At 40.4% G+C, this 19,393-nt stretch overlaps 1 long non-coding RNA gene across 1 annotated transcript in view; it reads left to right on the top strand.

Moving 5' to 3' along the window:
• LOC123857603 (uncharacterized) overlaps positions 1-2,465 on the top strand; it is a 45,403-nt gene extending 42,938 nt beyond the window's left edge. Inside the window, exon 4 of the long non-coding RNA XR_010413052.1 lies at positions 2,053-2,465. This is a non-coding gene — a long non-coding RNA (uncharacterized LOC123857603). The remainder of the gene's footprint in view (positions 1-2,052) is intronic.
• Positions 2,466-19,393: the final 16,928 nt, after the last annotated feature.

The following is a 19,393-nucleotide window of genomic DNA, read 5'->3' on the forward strand; positions in this document are numbered from 1 at the left end:
TACTACATGCCAATCACTGGAATAAGAAATGATCCTAGCCCTTGAAAGTAGAATCCCCATTGATAGGCAAATAAAATGCAGTGTGATACAAAGAGGTAGATAGTGGTGATGATTGCACACATTGTGAACGTAATTAACGCCACTGAATTGTATACTTAGTAATGATTAAAATGGCTAATTTTATGTTGTACACATTTTACCAAGATAAAAAAATATTTAAAAGCACATACTGCATACTAAACTTACATGTAGTCCAATGACTGGCAAACTAAAAACTATAGTCCTAGAAATCAGAGTACGGGCTTGAGATGGTGGGATCTTTTTTGGAAAGGGGTGACGGTAAACTTTTGGGGAGTAAGAAAACTTTTTTTATGTTATTTGGGTTGGTGATTACGTGAGTGTACACAATTGTTAAAACTCATCAAACTCAATATGTAATATCTGTGCCTTTAATGGTATGTTAGTTATTTCTCAATTATTAAGTCAGGTAAAACAGAAAAGGAGGTAGAAGAGGAGTTTGGAGGAGCAAGAGGGTATGTGGGCACCAATTCTTAGGGGGGGGACAGGAGTCAGGGAAGGCTTCTTAAAGGCACCTAAATATGTGCAACATCAAGGAGATGTTTACACATTTGAAGGAGGGGAAGAGACTCAGAGATGGGAAGTGACATGTCCAAGGTCACACTGCTAGCTGATGGCAGGGCTGGAAATAAAGCCCAGTTTTCTGATTCCTAACCCAGAGTGCTTTCCTTAAACCTGTTTTTCTGATTGTCATCTAATGTCTTTTAGCCCCGTTGCTCCATGTTCTGCTCTGTGCTGCTGCATTTCCCAGACGCCTGAGCTTCAAATTCGGTTCTGTTAATGCGAGCCAGCAATGGAAAACTGGAAGGACGGCGGGAGGCAGGAAAAGGGGCACCATGCAGCTCTAAGCCCATTGTTTCCTGGTAGTATTCCACGTTATCAGTGACAAACATCCACTAGAACACCAGCCTCGCATTGTTCCCTGACAGGTTCAAGTACTAACTACCTGGCGGACCGACTGAGAGGTGCCAGGGCCAAGCCCCTAACTTCAGAGGTATGAGTCCAGGCAATGCAGTCCCCCTCAGAGGCCTGAACTGAAATGAAAACCTAAGTCACGGCCTGTTCCCCCAAACTGTGTCTTCTCCCAGTGCTCTCAAGCTTAGTGAATGACATCAGGTTATCCAAGGAGGGAGCCTTGACACCTCCCTCTCCCTCACTCCCTCTGTCCCAAACCAACACCAAGTCCTCACCATTTTACTTCCTAGAAATCTCTTAGCTGTGCTCACTTCTTCTCCCCAGGCTTTGCTATCATCATCTCTTGCCTTCTATAATAAATTCCTAACTGATCTGGCATTCACTTTGCCCACTCTTGTTGACTACCTATCTTCCTTTGTTTTAATGCCGTGATCAGCCACTGAATCAGGAGACTTGATGTCTAGTCACAGCTCTGTTAGTATCCGGGACAGTCATGAGCAAGTCAGTTCATGTCCCTAGTTTCTAGTTTTCCCGATTATAAAATATCAGGATCTCTACATACACCTGCACCTTACTGATCAAGCAAAGTTTTACAGATAGCACCGTACCTGGACATTGAAGGAAAAGGATTTTGCCTTGTGTCTCAAGTGACAACCACAGCCCCTGTGTAACCTGCATGCCACCGGCCTCGGCCAGCGCAGTCACCCACCATGTGCTTCTGGCAAGTGACTCTGCTGCGCCATGCTTCTTCTGGCCTCAGTGCCCAGGCTCTTCTTGTTTGTTCCTCTGTCTGGAAGTCTCTGGTCTTTGCCCTTCATAGTTCAGTTCAAAAGAGACTTCCCCAGGGAATTCATCCCCGATCCATCAGACCAGGGCAGGGGTCCCGCTTATAAATTCCCACAACACCTTCTACTTTCTCCCGGCACTTGGCACTTAGCACTTATCACATGTTTGCGAGCAATCTTTCCTGCTAGAATATAAGCTTCGGGAGGGGGGTGATTTTGTCTGCTTTTTACCCACGTCTGCTTAGTACTGAGCAGATTGTGTTACGTTCAACAGATGCTGACTACATTGATTTGTTGGATGAGTGAATGATGGAACGATTTAATTCGTCGTCTTGTCCCTGTGTGATAGGAGGAAAAAGGCAGTAACGGGGCCTCCGAGTCATTGCGGCTGACAACAGCTCGTTTTTCCTACTCATGAGAAAACAAAACAAAACAAAACAAAACAAAACAAAACAAAACAAAACAACAACAACAAGAGAAACAAAAGCAGCAACTTAAACAGAAAGAGTCTCTGGACCACAGCCAGAATGAGAAGCCCAAGCTCCTGGTCACAGCGACAGTCAGCTGAGGCTGACTGGTGAGTGTTTCAGCCAATGGGGTAATGAGAACATCATAACCTCGGGAGAGGGGAGCAAAATTCCTTCTCTGTGTCCAATGTGGACTTACGTGTGTCCCCAAACATGCACAGTGTGCCAATTAAATGAGACTCAATTCAAGTCAAGAAGCATGGTCTTTTCTTTCAACGTTCTCGAGGTTTCCATGTTTGTATTGTAATCGTTGATCTTTTTGGAATTTGATCTGGGGTACAATGAAACAGCCAACTTAAAAACAAAGAACATATGAAGGCCCTTTAAACTATGACTCAACATCTAGAAGCCACAAAATAAAAGATTAATAAAGTATATAAACATTAAAACCATTTTGCATGGCAGGAAGCCCATAAAGCAGAGACCAATACAAATGCCACACCGATAAAACGTAACTACAATTCACATTAGAAAATATTTATCCCTCTGGTATATAAGGAACGACTTGAAACTGATAGGAAAAAGACCAGCAACTGTGTAGAAGAATGGGCAAGGGATAGGTACAGATAATTCACAAAGAAGGCAAAACAAATGGCATCTGAACACGTAATAAGATTCTGTTTCACTCTGAGAGAAAGCACACTGACACACCATTTTCTACTCAGGACATTAGCAAAACTCCCAAGTATTTGATAGCTGATTCATTGGCAAGGGTGTTGGGAAGCAAACACCGTCATTTCTTCCTCATGGGTGTGTAAATTGGTAAACTCCTAGGGAGGCTGATTTAACGGTATCAATTAGCAGTGCACACATCCTACATCCCAGAAATTCCACTTTTAACAATTAATCCTATAGTTGTACTGGTACATATGTGAAGGGTTTATTGTAAAAAGTTCTCATTACAGCAGTGTTTATAACAGCAAAAGATTAGAAGTCACCTAGAACACATCAATCAGTGGGACATTTATGATTGATTCCTCTAAGTAGTGATCTGCAAAGAGGTCCAAGATGTGTTGTTGGGTGAAAAAAAAAACAACACACAAAACGCACAAGTGTTATGGTAGCTACCTTTTATGTAACACAGAGGGAGAAATGAGAATATATATCTATTTTCTTGGAAAACTGTGGAAGTAACAGGAGGTTTTTCCCCCAATAATCTTGGTGGTGGTGAGGGGTGGTGGGAACTACGTAGAAGAGAAATTGGAGGGGGCTCGTCACTGAATCTTTTATTACTTTTAATTTTTGAGCCATGTAAGACTTACTCCTGAATATTCCTTGTTAAACATTGGTACTACCTATTCACAAATGAAATAATAACACAGAGAAGCACCTCACACTCTGCCAGGGCTAGAGATAGCAAAGATAGCTCTCTTGTCTCAAAGAACTTGCAGACTACGGTGGAGATCATATTGAAACCCAGGACAAAGGGGAGAGGACCAGAAAGATAATGACTATCCAAATGTGAGGTGAAGAAACTAGGTGCTGAGCCAGAGAAGGACTAACAACAAAGCCAGGAGGGCTGGTTTCAGAGGCTGAATTCAGGGAAGAGAAAGGAACGAGGTCTTTAAGACCCAGCTGGTTTGGGAAAGCACAGGTCAAGCCAGGCACCGCACTAAGTCCTCTTCAGGGGGTCACACTCTTAATTTTCCCCACAACCACCATGAGATCCGGGGTCTTATCATCTCTGTCACTTGATGGGAAATGTGAGTTACAGAGGTGGGGTCGCTTAGCTTGTAAGTAGTAGAGCTGGGATTCATATCCACATTGTCCTTCAACTGCACACCCACTTTTAAAAAAGAGCATACTGTTTTTATGGAGGTAAAATTTACATACAGCGAAATGCAAAGATCCCAAATCTGTGTTCATTTTGGTGAGTTCTGACATACACGCATACTTTTGTAACCCATACTCCAATCAAGACACAGAACACTTTCCATCACCCTAGAAAGTTCTGCCATGCCTCCTTCCAGTCAATCTTCGAACTGCTGTAGAAAACCACTCTTCTGGTTTCTATCACAGTAGATTAGTTTTGTCTATGTTGTTGAACATATCGGTACTGTGTTCATTTTTATTGCTAAGTATTCCATATATTCTGCTATACGACATTCCACAACTTGCTTATCTGCTTCTGCTGATGGAGATTTGAGTTGTGGTCACATTTGGATATTAGGAATATAGCTGGTAGGAATATTCTTGTACAGGTCTTTTTGTGGATGTACATTTTTATGTCTCTTGAGTAAGCACCCAGGAATAGAATTGCTCGGTTATAGGAGTGTATTTTTAATTAATTAATTAATTAATTAATTAATAAGAAATTGCCAGATTTAAACTGTGGCTATTTCATTGGCAATCCCATCAGAGCTGTATGAGAATTCTAGCAGTTCCATGTGCTCACCAAAATCTGGTATTATCTTTTTGATGTTAGCTACTCTAGGGGATATAAAATGGTATCTCATGTTTTGATGAAAGGTACTGGGCACTTTTTCATGTGCTATTAGCCACTGAGACAACTTCTCTGTAAAGTATCCATTCAAGTATTTTGCCCATTTTTGTTGGTTCTTTGTTGTTATTGATTTGCAAAAGTTCTTTGTATATTTGGATACAAATCTTTTTTTATATATATGCATTACAAATATTTTATCCCTATCTTTCGATGATCAGAAGTGTCAGAAGTTTTAAATTTTTTTTTTAAAGATTTTATTTATTTATTTGAGAGAGAGAATGAGATAGAGAGCATGAGAGGGGGGAGGGTCAGAGAGAGAGGCAGACTCCCTGCTGAGCAGGGAGCCCGACGTGGGACTCGATCCCGGGACTCCAGGATCATGACCTGAGCCGAAGGCAGTCGCTTAACCAACTGAGCCACCCAGGCGCCCATGAAGTTTTAAATTTTCATGAAGTTTATTTTATCATTTAAGATTAGTGCTTTTTTGTGTCCTATAAGAAATCTTTGTTTATCCCAAGCTCATGAATACATTATCCTTTTTTTCCCTACAAGTTTTTGTGTTTACATCTATAGTTTAAGCTTTTGTGTTTAGTCCTAGGATCCATTTAAAATTAATTTCCGCATATGGTGTGAGGTAAATAGTAAGGTTCTTTCTTTTTTCCTATATGCTTATCCAGCTTTCCAGGACGAGTCATCGAAAAGATTTTATTTGCCCCAATACATTGCCTTGGATTTGTTATTATAAATCAATTGAAAAATATCTATAGGTCTGTGTCTGGACTCTGGATTCTGAGTCAAGGATCTCTTTGTCTACCCACCTGCCAGGGTCACTCTGTCTTGATTCCTGTAGCTTCATATTAAGTCTTGCAATCAGGTAATGTGAGTCTTCCCAGTTTGCTCTTCTAGTTCCAACTTGTTTTAGCTGTTCTGGTTCTTTGCATTCCTATATATATATTTTTTATAATCATCATATCATTTTCCTCAAAAAACCTACTTGTTCTTATTAGGAATGTTTTGAATGACTTTCAAGGAGAGACAAATGACTTCCAAGGAATTTGTCCAATTAATCTAAGTTGTCAAGTTTTAGTGGCCTAAAGTTGTTCATAACGTTTCCTTATTGCCTTTTTGATGTCTTTGGGATCTGTAAGGACATGCCCTCTTTCATTCCTGATAATCATAGTTTGTGCTCTCATTCTTTCTTCCTTAATCAGTCTTGCTAGGGGTTTATCAATCTTACTAATATTTTCAAAGAATAAGCTTTTTGATTTGTTACATTTTTCTATTGCTTGCTTTTCATTTTGTTTCATTGAATTTTGCTCTTATACGTATTATTTCTTTCTATTCATTTTGTAATTTGGCTTTCTTTTTCTAGTTTCTTAAAATAGAAACAGAGATTACTGATTTTTGCCTTTTCTTTTCTAATATAAGCATGTAATTTTATAAGTTTCCTTCTACAGGCTGCTTTGGCTATATCACACACATTTTGACAAGCTGTATTTTCTTAATACCATTTTGAAATATTTTCTAATTTTCCTTGTAATTTCTTGATGCACACATTATTTAAAAATGTATTGTTTAGCTCTAAAATATTTGGGGATTTTCTAGGTATCTTGCTATTAAAGTTCTAACTTAATTTAATTGTTGTTAGAGAATATACTTCCATTTCAATCTTTTAAAATTGATTGAGACTTATTTTTTAGAGCTCCAGATATGGTGTATCCTGATGAATGTTCCCCGTGCACTTAAAAATAATGTATATTCTGCAGTGTTTTCACATGGTTTATAAATATCATGTAGGTCTAGGTGATTGGTAGTGTTTGGATATTCTATACACATCACTTGCTACTGTCTACTTGTTTACTTGTCCTATCAATTACTGGAAGGAGGAGGTTAAGATCAACTATAATTGTAAATCTAATTTCCTCTTTAGTTTTGTCAGCTTTTGCTTTGTATATCTGGAATTTCTGTTTCTAAGTTAATATACATTTATAACTGCTATGTCTTCCTGATGAAACGGCCCTACTGTCATTATGAAATGTTTGTCTTTATCTCTCATATTATTCTTTATTAATTCATCCTTGATACTTTATAGCCACATTAGCTTTCTTAGGCTCGTAGTTTGCAGGGTCTCTTTTTTCCATCCTTTTGTTTTAAACCTAACTTCTTATTTAAAGCGTGTGTCTTAGGGACAACAAATGGTTCGGTCATGCTTTTGTATCCAATGTGAAGATCTCTGCCTCTTAGTTGCAGGCTTAGTCGATTTGTTTCTAACGTAATTGTTGATAAGGTTAGTTTTAAGTCTACTATCTTGCTATTTGTTTTCTATTTGTCTGTGTCCCTTCCTTCCTCTCTTTGTTCTTTCCTATTTCCTGTTACGCTAATCATATATTTAAAAAAAAATTTCCACTGAATTCCTTTATTGACTTTTCCGTCTTTTTTCTAGGGATTACAGTAGGCAGTCTATGTGTATCCCCTTATATAAAATACTTGGAAAACTGTTCCATTATCTCTATGCCCTTTGTGGTATTCTCATCATACATCTTCCATCTGGCACCTAGTAGGAACACGATAAATATACACTGAATGCGTGGATGGCAGGTCAGAACAAAATATCTAAGAGAAGGGAAGTTTTGCATTGTAACTTTGACTACAGTTAGTCTTGCTGTGTTTCCTAAGTCCAAGATTGGTGGTATTTTTATGGATTCACTGAGATCATCATTCTCAGTTAATGGCTTACTGAATATCTAGGGGGTACAGTTGTGACAGAATAGAAAGAACAGTAAACATGGAGTCAGGGCTCTTTGTTTCAAGTTATAGAAGACCAAATTGAAATGGCTAAGCTAAAAACAAAACAAAACAAGAGCAGGTGTTTTTCAGCTTTCAAAATCGAGGAGTTTAGAATGCACATCCAGGGACTCAAAAAATGTTCTTAAGCCTCTCTATATGTGTCTCTCTCTGCTCTTTGCCTCTGTTTCTCTTTTGTGTGCTGGCTTCATTGTCTCTGTTGGAGTTAGACTCTCCCCACACAGCAGGTCAGATAATTCCTGGGAATCCCAGGCCTGTATTTTTTTCAGCTCAGCAAAGTTACAAGATTCTTACTGGCTCAGCTTAAGTCACATGTTCTGCCCTGAACCAATCATTGTATGCCAATGAATGTGGAATTGTGATCGACAAAGACTGAGTCATGCGCTCTGAGCATTGGTAGTTGGTCAGGGAATAATTGACATTCCCAATAGGGTCTGGCGGAATGAGGGATGAGATACTGAGAGGAATTTGGAGAAAACAAATGAGAAAGTGTGTTGGCCTGTCCACTGCAGGTTACTAGAATGTCTTTTAAAGTCCTGCCTCCATGATTTTCTGTGTGACTTTAGCCAAATCGCTTCCCTTCTTTAGCTACATTTTCTCATCTGCACAGTGATCTCTGAGATTTCTTCTATCTCTAACATTAGAAATGATATATCTGTCCTTCAAAAGTGGAATGAATGAATTAAATAATATTCATATAATGAAATACAGTAACAAAATGAATTAACTAAAGCCACATATTTCAATATGGGTAAATCTCAAAAACATAAGGTTGGCCAAAAGTGTAACTTGAAAAAGGCTACATCCAGTATTATACATGTAAATAAAATTTTAGAACACAAGATAAGAATATAAAAGCACAACTCACCCCAATTTGGGACTGCAGCCATGGCTGTGAAGGGAGGATGGGAATGGAAGGTGGGAAGAGTACAGAGGGGGCTTCAACTCTGTCCTACTCGTCATGTTTTGCTTCTTAAAAAAGATGCAAAAAAAGTATGGCATCATATTATGTTTGATAATGTTGAGGGGCAGGGGCGTGTGTATTCGTTGCTTTATACACTAAACTTTCCTGTATGGTTAAAATATTAAAAAAAGGGCGCCTGGGTGGCTCAGTCGGTTAAGCGACTGCCTTCAGCTCAGGTCATGATCCTGGAGTCCCGAGATCGAGTCCCGCATCGGGCTCCCTGCTCGGCAGGGGGTCTGCTTCTCCCTCTGCCCTCTTCCCTCTCATGTGCTCTCTCTCATTCTCTCTCTCAAATAAATAAATAAAATCTTAAAAAAAAAAAAAAAGTGTGTGGCAGGGCGCCTGGGTGGCTCAGTTGGTTAGGCGACTGCCTTCGGCTCAGGTCATGATCCTGGGTCCCAGGATCGAGTCCCGCATCGGGCTCCCTGCTCGGCGGGGAGTCTGCTTCTCCCTCTGACCCTCCCCCTCTCATGTGCTCTGTCTCATTCTCTCTCTCTCAAATAAATAAATAAAATCTTAAAAAAAAAAATATTTTAAAAAAACAACAACAATGATACCTATTGATACAATACGATTTACCATGGCCCAGGTCCTCATCTAACTTTCCATAAACCAACTCGTTCAATCTATGTATCAGTTACCTATTGGACAGCACATAGCATGACTGGGAAACTTAGAATCACTGCACAGGCAACCAGTGGGAACCAGCTCCAGAACTATGGGATGTAGTGGAGTCAGGGAGGCTAGAATACTAGCCCAAGGCTGAGGGAAGTCTAGCGAGATTTCAGGGTGGAGAGAGACACCTCAGAGCTGGGCTTTGGGAAAGGCAAGGACAAACTGCGAGATCAGAGGGAGAAGCCTAACAGGAGAGAACCAGTCAGAGGCTGTCTTGCAGCAGAGAGGGCTTTAGGGTGGTGGCTAAGAGGTGGATGGGTGGAGATGGACCAGTAGTGACCAAGAAATGTATCTCATTTATTCCTCACCAAGGCCCTGAAGGGTTAGTACTACAATGCCCATTTTGTTGATGAGGAAACTGGGTCCCTACTGTCTACTCTCTGAGACTTGGCTCCTGGTAGTGAATCCTTCTGTTCTGAAAGGGAAAAAGAATTTATGACCTTTAAGTTCTGTTGGCTCTTCCCAACTTGCACAGTTTCTGAGAAATTCCCTGCATGACCTAAAAAAAACCTTCCTTGCTGCTAAGTATAGACCAGTGAAATTACTCATTATTAGATAGTTCTTGCCTTAAAAATATGCAGATAGATTCCTGGAATGATGGCATAGGGAAGAAAATAGCCTTATTTAAAACAAAATAAATGGGACTATTAGGTGCGGCTAATGCATTCAAGTTTCACAAGGAGAGTTAACCCCCCAGGTAAGACTGTGTTGTCAGGAAGTTTGCTTTGGTGGTGCTCTGCCCCTCTGCCCAGGCACTCCTAGGAAGAGAGATGGTACTTCCTAGAGGTTGCTCCTGGCCGTGAGTATCACCACATTTTAGTGAGGACAGGCCAGAGGCCAAGCCCTGCATGTGGGTGGGTGGGACAGGGTCCTGTCCTCAACCTGCTGACAGCTTAGCAACAGGTAACAGCAGGGCACAGAAAGCCTTCACAATTCACACTCATAAAATTACCTTTCTGTCAGTTTGCCTGTTATCACATCACAGGAAACAGTGGGATGAATTTTTATGGAATCTGGAGGGTATGTTTGAGATAGTCTGACGTAACAAGTAGGCTCTATGGAGTGCACAAAAATTAACTTTAAGGGGCCTGAGGAGGGCATTTCCAGCAGATGATTGCCCTCCCCTGCACCTGAAACTGAATGGGACTGCAACTGGGAGAATAATGCATGGCATAATAACACTGTTAAGAATAGCTAATATTTGTTGAGGGCTTACTATATATTAAGATGAGACAGAAGAGAACAAACCAGTGGTTTTGTATATGAGCCTCCAGAGGAAAGTCACTGAGGGCAGATGCTCCCAATTGTCAACTCTCATTAGCAACAATCCGGTTGCTTCTCACCAAGGCAAATATATGAACTGCTCCAGGATGAAGAGCAGCAGGAATTTATTTATTTCACTACATTTAATAATTCTCCTGGGCATGTCAGGGAGGCCAGTTACTTCCTCTGTTACCACCATTAATAATAGCTACCATTTGCCACGTGCCTGCTATGTGCTAGGCAATGGACTACAGGCTATGACAATGGTTCCCTCTCCATACTGTAGAGAACGAGACCGAGGCTGAGTAATTAGGCACTCACATGGGCTAGGCTGCCATGATTGTGATAAAATCATCTCAAACCCAGGTCAGACACTGGGATGATGAAAGAGTTCTGTGTGATTTATGCATTTGTAAGAGTTTTATCGAGATATAAAAATTCACACATGCTTACTCAATAACGAATCCCTTTTATTGAAAATATGAAAATGGTATCACATAAACACTGTCCTTGGAAAGTTTGTTTTGGAGGATTATTGGTTTGGGGTACCAGAGGGGGAAATGATCCCTAACACAGGGATCAGAGCCTGTCACTCGATTCCTCCTTGTACCGGCTCTGCGCCCTCTTGAGCATCTCTGCCCAGATGAGTCCTGCCTCCTTCCATCGCCAGTCCTGACATTCAGATCTAATCATGCTCCTCATCGGCTAAGAAACCTTTCACAGTTCAGCATCTTCAGAATTAAATCCAAACTCTTCCACGCAGCTTCTGGATTACTTCTAGTCTGGTCACAGCCTGCATCATCAACCTCTTGCCAAGAAAAATTTTAAATATTTAAAAATAATGTCATAATTTCAATGAAAAAGAATTTTAAAAATAAAAAAAATTTATTTAAATAAAATAATGCTTAAATATTTATATTCGTGGTGTGCATCAGAGTTTAGAAAGTACACTCGCATTCTTCACATCACTTGCTATTCCTAACAACCATACCAGGCAGGTAAGTAGGTGAAAGCATCCCTAGTTTTTAAAATACACTTTAGATTTTAGAATAGATTTAGATAAACTGAAATGTTCAAAGATAGTACAGCGAGTTCCCAATATACCACATCCAGTTTCCCCCCATTACTTATATTCTGCATTAGTATGGGGGCATTTCACACCTTTATGAGCCAGGATTGATACATTAGTATTCGCTGAAGTCCATACTTTCTCCAGAACTCCTTAGTTTTTACCCACTTTTGTCCTTTTTCTGTTCCAGGAACCCATCCAGAAAGGCACATCACATTTAGTTGTCACATCTTGTTAGGCTTCTCTTGGCTGTGACAGTATTTCAGACTTCCCTTGTTTTTTATGACCTTTACAGTTTTGATGAGTACTGGTGAGGTATTTTGTAGAGTGTCGCTCAATTGGGATTTTTCTAATGTTTTTCTTACAGTTACCTGAGCTTCTTAGGTACTCTTTTTCTTTCTTTCTTTCTTTTTTCTTTCTTTCTTTCTTTCTTTCTTTCTTTCTTTCTTTCTTTCTTTCTTTCTTTCTTTCTTTCTTTCTTCTTTCTTTCTCCTTTCTTTCTTTCTTTCCTCTTTCTTTCTTCTTCTTTTTTAAGATTTTATTTATTTATTTGTCAGAGAAAGAGAGAGAGAGAGAGCACAAGCAGGGGGAGAGGCAGAGGGAGAGGGAGAAGCAGGCTCCCTGCTGAGCAAGGAGCCTGATGCAGGACTGGATCCCAAAGATAATGTTTGAGCCAGAACAGAAAGAATGAGCAGAGATATCAAGAGGATGCCTTGTAGGACGTCTGAACTCTCCTTACCTCTGGCCTCCCCACTTCCCATTTAGAGTTCTTCCTTTTGGTTAAGATTTATGGCACCTTGTGCTGAAGACAGAGTCACAGAGTCCCTGAAGGTGATCTAGGCAAGGTTTTCTTGGTCTTAGACTTAGAGCAGTTGTTCCTAAACTTGACTGCACATTATAATCACCTAGGACCCTGTTAGTATATGGAATCCCTCCCTCAACCTCCACTCCAGAAATGTGATCTCAGAAAGTCTGGAACGGGGATTGGAGATCTGTATTTAACATCCTCCCTCTGAAAAAAGAAAGTCAGTAAAACCAAAGCAGGCAGTCTGCAATCTAATCATCTTGGCGCTTCTGTGAAATACAGGCTCTCCAATCCAATCTGTAATATTGGAACTGTTAAAAAAAATTATACTAGAATCTGGCACCCATGAGGCGTTGGAGATAGGGTATCTACTCTCACAGGGGACCTATGGGGAAACGAAAATATATAAGCGTAAGTGAGGAGAGAGATATTGCTGCAGAGGAACCTCTTGGAGACTTTTCAGTATTGTAACATTAAACTCCTCTTTACAAGATTAAACTGGGCCAAACCAAGTTTAAAAGTGACAGTTTACAGCTTGGTACCTGGGCAGCCCATTTCGTCTTACTGCTCATGATTTATCTGAAGCTCCCTGATCTTGTGCTGTGGTTCTGAGAAATCCCCTACTGAGAACAGAGAACTGAGTTACCAGGGTATAACTTGTCCATCATTCCAGCTTTTCCAAAGTTGCTTACTAATGAAGCCTGGCTCATTTTCCACAAGCAAAGATTGTTTTACAGTTTTCCTGTTTTCTAGCCAGTGTCTTCTTTTCACGTAAATTTATGAAGGCCTTATTTTCCTTTTTTCCTTTCCCCCCCTCCACTCCCTGCTCCTCCTCTCCCCACCCTCCACCCCCTCCTTCCCCTCTCCCCGCCCCCTCCCTCCCCCTCCTCCCTTCCTTTTCCTCCTTCCCTCCTTCTACAGTCACAAAACTAATTTGTTTAAACTAATTGTATTGATTGAATAGGGTAAAATCTGAATTTCAGAACATATTAAAAAGAACTGTAGTTTATAGCTTTCAACTCCTGTATATTTAGTGACAGAGATGAAGCTGAAAACCTATGGACAGAAATATTGATACAATGAGATTTTCCCAAGTTAAGGATTAGAGAACAGCAAACTTGTAAATAATTTGAATGCACAGTCTCTGGTTAATTGTTTTTACAAAAATTAATGTTGCTGATGTCTTAACATTTTTTTTTATTGTAGACATACATACTATAATATTTTATTATTTTCCTTAATAGGATCATTTTTTTCATACTCAGGAAAGGTCAACATTTTAGTGCTGCCCCAAATGGCCACACATCATACTAATTTTTGTGATGATGATGATGATGGTGACAATAAAGATAGTCACTGATTTTGAGTGCTTTCTTTTTTTTTTTTTAAAGATTTTATTTATTTATTTATTCGAGAGAGAGAATGAGATAGAGAGAGCATGAGAAGGGGGAGGGTCAGAGGGAGAAGCAGACTCCCCGCCGAGCAGGGAGCCCGACGCGGGACTCGATCCCGGGACTCCAGGATCATGACCTGGGCCGAAGGCAGTCGCCCAACCAACTGAGCCACCCAGGCGCCCTGATTTGGAGTGCTTTCAATATGCCAGTCACTTCACATGCATTATTTTATCCAACCCTCATTATCAACCCTCTGAGGTAGGTAGGTTATTATTCCCAACTCCAGAGAGGTCAAACAACCTGCCCAAGGTCAGACTAACAAAAGGAAGATTTCGCTTGACCGTATAGCACGCAGACCATGATTTGACTCTTACCCTATCTCCAACGCCTCATGGGTGCCAGAGTTACACACATGCATGTGTAGAACTGATGAGAACCTGATGATAGACACATATTTATATTCTGGGAGGTCAGAGAAGGATCTTTAGACAAAATGTCTAAAGTTTTCTCAAACTTTCACTGAGAGTGACATCATCAAGATGGATGATGATTCCTATTCAGGAACTTCCAGCTCTCTGTCTCCCCATTGAACATAGATCTGACAACCCCAAGGATGAAAGTGGGCGTCCAGGGGTCCAGTGGAAAAGTTCTAGCACACCGCTGCAGCAAAAAACCCAAGGACGGTTGCATCGAAGAGGCTAAGAACAATAGTTTCACTTTACCCACATAACCCCTCTCCTGAGGGGGCAGAGCTCAATGCCAGATGCCAGAAAAGATCTCCGTGCCCTGATTTCTTTCACAGGGGAAAGCAAGAGTGTAGGGAGTAAGTACCCAGCTTCCCAAGATGCAGCCCACGAGGCCCACTTCCTGCTCGCTCATCCAGAACACTGAGGGGATCAGTATGGCTGAGTCTGAGGAGCTGGGAGCAGGGAAGAGAGGTGGGCACTCACAGCAATCAGGATTCAGAACTCAACAAGGGGATGTGGATCTTATTAACTGCTTCACAGACTCCATCAGGAGGCCAGCACCGGGGATGCCCTGCTTGCGGGCCCCCTAAGTGGCCCATACACACAAGGCTAATTCTCTGGGGCCTCCTCTGCACAATGGCTGGCTCCCTGCATGCTCCCCCACTGTCTGGTGAGTGGGAGCTTCTACACACAGCTCAGCAGCACATGTGGAAAGCCAGCTCAACACTTGGGACTGGGAGAAGGCACACCAACTTGAGCATTTTAGGACACTGCCCTAGGGAAAACAAAGGGGAGTCCCCTTGACATTGGTCTTGGCAATTTTTTGAATTTCACACCAAAAGCAAAGGCAACAAAAGCAACAAAACAAAATAAGACACCGAAATACAAAAAAGAAGTGGGGTTACAATCAAACTAAAAAGTTTCTGCACAGTAAAATCAACAATGAAAAGGCAATCTATGGAAAGGGAGAAAATCTTTGCAAATCATACATCTGATAAGAGGTTAATATCCGAAATATCTAAGGAACTCATACAACTCAATAGCAAAAAGAAAAAAAAATTAACCTAAATATGAAATAGGCAGAGGACTTGAATTGGCATTTTTCCAAAGAAGATATACAAATGGTCAACAGTAAGGGAAATGCAAATCAAAACCACAATGAGCTATCACCTCACACATATTAGAATGGCTGTTATCAAAAAGTCAAAAGATACCGAAACTAAGTATTAGAGAGAATATGGGAAAGAGGAATGCTTGTGAACCGTGATGGGAATGAAATTGGAGTGGCTATGAAAGAAAACACCGTGGAGGTTCCTCAAAATAAAATAAAATAAAACCACCATATGATCCAGCACTCTCACATCTAGGTATATATCCAAGAGAAATAAAATCACCACCTTGAAGAGATATCTGAACCCCCAGCATTATTCACAGTAGCTAAGATATGGAAATAATCTGTGTCTGTTGATGGATGAATGGAGAAAGGAAATATGAGAGATACGTATACACGTATATAATTTACATATTATATATCTTTATGTATTATTTTATACATATTTATATATTATATTTTTTATTTCATACTATAAGAAAGGAATATTATATATATCATGGAATATTCTGTTTGTATATATATTATATATAAAAATATATATAAAATAGAAATATATTTATATATTTATATTTAAATATATAAATATACATAAAATATATATACACACACACATACACCATGGAGTATTATTCAGTCAAATACGGTCAATCATGCCATTTGCAACAATGTGGATAAACCTGGAGGACATTATGTTAAGTAAAGCAAGCCAGACACAAGGAGACAAATACTCATGATCTCGTGGGTATATGGAATCTACAGATGTCAAACTCAGAAATGAAGTGGATTGGTGGTTAGCAGGGACTGGGGAGTAGGAGAAATGGGGAGATGTTGGTCAGGGGATATAAACTTGAAGTTATAAATTGGGTAAGTTCTGGAGACCTACTGCACAGCATGGTGATATAGTTAATAATAATATATTGTATACTTGAAATCTGCCAAGGGAGTGGATCCAAAGTGTTCTAGCCATTCACATGCATGCAAGCATGCGTGAATGTGCACATGCACGCACACGCACGCACACAAATGGTAACTATGTGAGGTGACGGATATGTTAATTAGTTTGATACTGGTAATCATTTCACAATGCATATGTATATCAGGACATCACAGTGTACACCTTAAAAAAATAAAGTTTTTTTCAGACTTTCAGTGCTACTTTAGGGAATTTAAAAAGGCTTTAGTTTGGGGACTCATACTTAAGTAAAATGTGTTTTTCCTATTTTTTTTTCTTCCATACTAGGCTACCTGTAGAATAATACCAGTAAGGGTTTGGTTAATTTTGACAAAAACTACTTTGGAAACTACTTTACAAACCCACCATTTTTAACTCATAACTCTGGCACCAAGTCCCTTTAAGATGATAACTTGCCATTCTGTGAAACATACCACCCTCCCAAGTACAGCTTTCAACATGCTTTTGAAAAGTTCAAATAACTCAGAAACTCAGAAACTTAGCACGTCTTCCCAGTCTGTGTTGACTCCGTGGAAAGAGAGAGGAAACCACTCACATATAAGCAGCCACGGGTTGCTGTCTTCCGACTGGGACCATCTCCTTTCTCACCTAATGGACTCTTTGAAGTCTCTCCGGGGTCACTTTGCAGAAACGTGTTTTTCCATGTTTTATTATTGCTTCTGGAATGAATACAGTTTCCATCATTCATTTGGCTGCCTCGCGACATAAAGCATGTCTCTCTTAATTTCACATTTAAGAATGATGTGGGGGGGAAAGCTGTAGTCTGACAATATCATTGCATGAACCTTCTTTTTACAGAAGAGAGAACATGTTTACCAAAACCACGTTGTTCTCCGCATCAAGTGGTTATGAGAGTAATTCGATAACATCCCCTTTCGGGCTCACAAGCAACTAACTGCCATTCTTTCATCCAGGTGAGCAAGAATATTCGTGGCGTACTTCCTTATGGTAGCAGTCCCTGTTTGGTAAACAAGCTAGACGAGATCTTCACCCATGTGAGGATCACCATTTGCCACAAAAGGTATGCAAAGAGAAGAATAAAGTTGCTGGATTTTCTTTACTGACCTATCATGATTTGCCTGAAATTAAATAAGAGGATGGACGTTTTTGTTTTGGGCTTTTATATGGATGGAATGGCCTCCATTTCAGTTTGGGCTAGCTGATTTTACTGTTTCTCTATGGTCATGGAAATAGATCTCTCATCTCACCAAATCTTTTGCAAAATACATTTTATTGATCACAAAGGGCCTGCGTGACAGTATGTAGATGGATGAATCTGCACTTACCTAATTCTAAGCCAAGAAGTGAAAGGGCATGTCCTATGGACTGATTGATAATGCATCAGCCAGCTTCTCTATCATCAGAGCCCCTGAATTGTCTTCATCGTGCCTCCCGAACACTTGCTAATAAAACAGAATTAAGCATAAATGAAACAAGGACAGACAGATAATCTCTGTATGTCTTTTGGAGTCAAACAAGTCTCATGCAGAGGCTTCAAAGTTCAAAAGGGAAGACACTCTTACTTCAGCATCGGAGAATAACATAACATTGTAATTTGGTTGCAGTCTTTCATACTGAAACAAGAGAACAGAAGGTTCATTTGTTCATTCGTTCATTCGCTTGTTCCTTCCATAAGCACTTTTTACCTGCCTACAATGAGCCAGAAATGATGCAGGCACGGCTGACAGAGACACAAATAATATTTGGTCAACAGCTTGAGGCATCCTGCACACTGGAGAGGGAGACAAACACACTCAGGCCTCTTAGGGATGCGCCCTGAAGATGGGTCAGGGCCCTGAGGCTTGGGCCAGGCCTCGCAAAGAAAACCAGGTTGTAACCGAGTTTTGAAAGATAGGTAGATTTTTTTTTTTTCCCCAGGTGGAGGGAAGGAGGTTGAGGACAGAGAAAACAGCAGGGTGTGCTTGAGAAACAGTAGGTTAGGTGGCTGTGCACGGCGTGGATGAGGGGAGATTAGTAGGGAGGGTAGACAGAGAGGAATGCACCACGAGTAAGATAGAGCTCCTGACGGTTAGCAAGGCCAGAGGGCCCTACAGCACATATCTGATTAAAGAGTTTTGCAATCTGTTGTCTAAAAGACCTCTCCAAGAAGAGGAAGTTTGTGAAAGTAAATTGATTTTTTTTTTTTTTTCCTCTTCGCATTAGTATCAGACTGTTTGGGTTCTATTTTGCTTTCACTTGGACAGACTTTCTCCTACATCATAATGCAATCTCACAGCTACAGTTTTATGTTCCTGACTGTAACCTCTCCAAGCAGGTCACAAGTACTATAACAGGAAGGAAAACTTACAGAGGCCCCAACTTTGTACCTCAGATCAGAGAAAAAATTCAGGATGGGGCTGCCAAACTGGCAGCTTTCTTGATGCTGAAATCGGTGTGAATTTGTCGAACTTTTTGCAAAGAAATTTAAAAACATCAGAAATTATGTAACTTGGCTTTGAGAAACATTTTTTTTTTTTCTCCTTTTGGGGGTATTTGGCCTCTCCTCTCTGTCCAAAGAAATGTGCCCATCTGAATCTAGCCCAGAATGGGCCTCCCACCTTATTCCTGGCCCCTCACCCACAGTAGATTTTTCTCACTGCTCATGGGACTCTTACTCAATGTGTCCAGATAAGCTGCTGGAAGGATCTTGGCAGCCAATACCCATCAGTAGTAACCGAAACCTCTGTGCTGCTTGTGTCCGAATATGAGTCCCAAACATAATTCAAACTTTTCCAGTGTGCACACTAAAGAAGTAAAAAGGGACAGGGGAAATTAACTTTAATAATATGTTTTACTTAACCAAACATATCCAAAATATTATCATTTTAGAAGGGAATCACTATTAAAACATGAATATTTTACATTCATATTTTCATACTCAGTCTCCAAAACTGGTGTGCATTTTATACTTAAAACACATCCTATTTTGTACATTTCGAGTGTTCAAGAGCCACACGGGCACGGTAGCTACTGTGTTGGGCAGCCTGGTTCTAGATTTTATCTCCGGACCTGGAAATACTTTTCTTCCTTTGGCAGCTAAACCCCTTAAATGCTAGAAGGGGCTGAATCAGGGAGAGACTAGAGAAAGCCCACTCTCAGGCTGGCTCCTACAGAGA

The sequence above is a fragment of the Mirounga angustirostris genome, unplaced genomic scaffold (assembly GCF_029215605.1).
Source record: "Mirounga angustirostris isolate CCGP_5_RB_7025 unplaced genomic scaffold, mMirAng1.0.hap1 SCAF_7, whole genome shotgun sequence".
Lineage (NCBI taxonomy): Eukaryota > Metazoa > Chordata > Mammalia > Carnivora > Phocidae > Mirounga > Mirounga angustirostris.